Source organism: Vidua chalybeata, chromosome Z (assembly GCF_026979565.1).
Source record: "Vidua chalybeata isolate OUT-0048 chromosome Z, bVidCha1 merged haplotype, whole genome shotgun sequence".
Taxonomy (NCBI): domain Eukaryota; kingdom Metazoa; phylum Chordata; class Aves; order Passeriformes; family Viduidae; genus Vidua; species Vidua chalybeata.
The window spans coordinates 76,097,082-76,098,747 of NC_071570.1; the positions used below are offsets into that span (position 1 = coordinate 76,097,082).

The 1,666-nt window shown below is 44.7% G+C and overlaps 1 long non-coding RNA gene across 1 annotated transcript; it reads left to right on the forward strand.

Annotated features, from left to right (window-relative positions):
• The first annotated feature begins 332 nt into the window (after positions 1-332).
• On the forward strand, positions 333-1,451 carry LOC128782003 (uncharacterized). The gene is made up of 3 exons (XR_008428611.1): positions 333-477; positions 945-1,126; positions 1,377-1,451. It is a non-coding gene; the product is annotated as an uncharacterized LOC128782003 (long non-coding RNA).
• The last annotated feature ends 215 nt before the right edge of the window (positions 1,452-1,666 follow it).

The following is a 1,666-nucleotide window of genomic DNA, read 5'->3' on the forward strand; positions in this document are numbered from 1 at the left end:
CCAGCTACTGTTTGCTGGGCCTTACAGGTCTAGGAGACACACCCACACAAGGATTTGCAATCCTTGGCGCTCAGCAGGTATTTGCATACTGTCTGACCAAAGCTTTCATGCCAAATATCTACTTAAGTCTTTGCTTTTTCCCATTTCCTAGCCTCATTCTTGAAACCTGTAGCATGAGCTTATGTATGTGTTCCTGTGCCCTTGAATCCATTAACTGCAGCAAAGTGGTTAATTATTTTAGCCTCTTTATGGCATCACTGTTAACATACTGCACAGTCATATAAATGATAGTCTTTAAATAAAGTGGACATGTGTTATTGAACTATTTATATTCAGAGCTGTCTGGAGCAGAAAAAGATTCAAGCGGGCATAAGAAAGCAACAAAAGTTAATGATTCAGAGATAGAATACTATGTTTTAATCTACAGGGTGTGTGACAAATCCAAGAAATTAGAAGTTAAAAGGATACATGACTAAGGTGAGAGCCTCAGGACACATCTTCAGCTGCTGTAAAATTAGCGCCATCTGGGAGGAAGCCTTGCTGTAGCTAAAACAGATGGAGGAAATGTAGAGGCTCACAATGCCCACAATGCATATATCCATATAGCTGCCTTGTGGGGAGACCCAGGGGTATCTGAGGCTGATAACTGCCTCTGCCCCTTACAGTCAAGAAGGAAGATTACCGTGCAGGAGTCCTCCCTTGATCGCTGCAGATCCAGGGGTGCCCCACAAGGGCTCAACACCACAGGGGAACATGAAGGGGTCCATACCCTGGGCCTCTGACTTGGTATGGGGCTATCTTGCCACTTCGATGTGTTGGGGGTTTTCTATCTCCACCTGTTAGTGCTGAACTGCCAATCTTGATGGCAATGAAATTCTTATATCCAAAAGAATTCTCTTCTGTGTGCATGCTCACTTGCACATTTTCCTCTCACCTGCTGTCAGTGAATTCATATCATGGACAAGGATACACATCTTCAAAGTCTCCTGGAAACCTCAGCATACTCTGACCTTCAGCTGGGTCTACAGCTCCTCACAAAATATCCAGATCAGGACCTCTCTGCCAGATCAGCATATGGGCATAGTGGGACACTTCCGCATGGAGATGCCAGGACTGGAGATTATATGTGAGATCCTCCCCTCTCTGCCACTACCCCATTCCCTCCCTGCATCCTGAATCCAGAAACCATTAACATCCAGGGCACCCTCTGGGTGCTCAGCTCCACCCGCCTGCAGCTGGAGGGGAGGGGAGGGGAAGGGAGGGGAGGGGAGGGGAGGGGAGGGGAGATCTACAACAACCATCCAGTGCACCTACCTGCACTCTTCAGGGCAGAATCTTCCTTCTCCCAGCCAATTACTTTTAAATCTCTATTACAGCTGCACACTGAAATCTGGAGTGAAATCATTACAGTGATTCAGAAGATGTCTTTTGCACAAGTATTAAATGGAAACCACAAGTTGTTGCTGATGTTTCACTTTTTTAAGTAATGACTATAACACTGGCTTTGTCCCTTCATCCTATTCAGCTATAAAAGGGGGAGTTGGGAAGGATTCTTTTTGATAGATTTCTCAGACAAAAATAAAGTGCAAGTGCAGCAATATTATATTTGAGAAACGTTTATTGATAAAAAAGGATAAGTCTTTCTACTAAAGGCAGATAGGAAAAG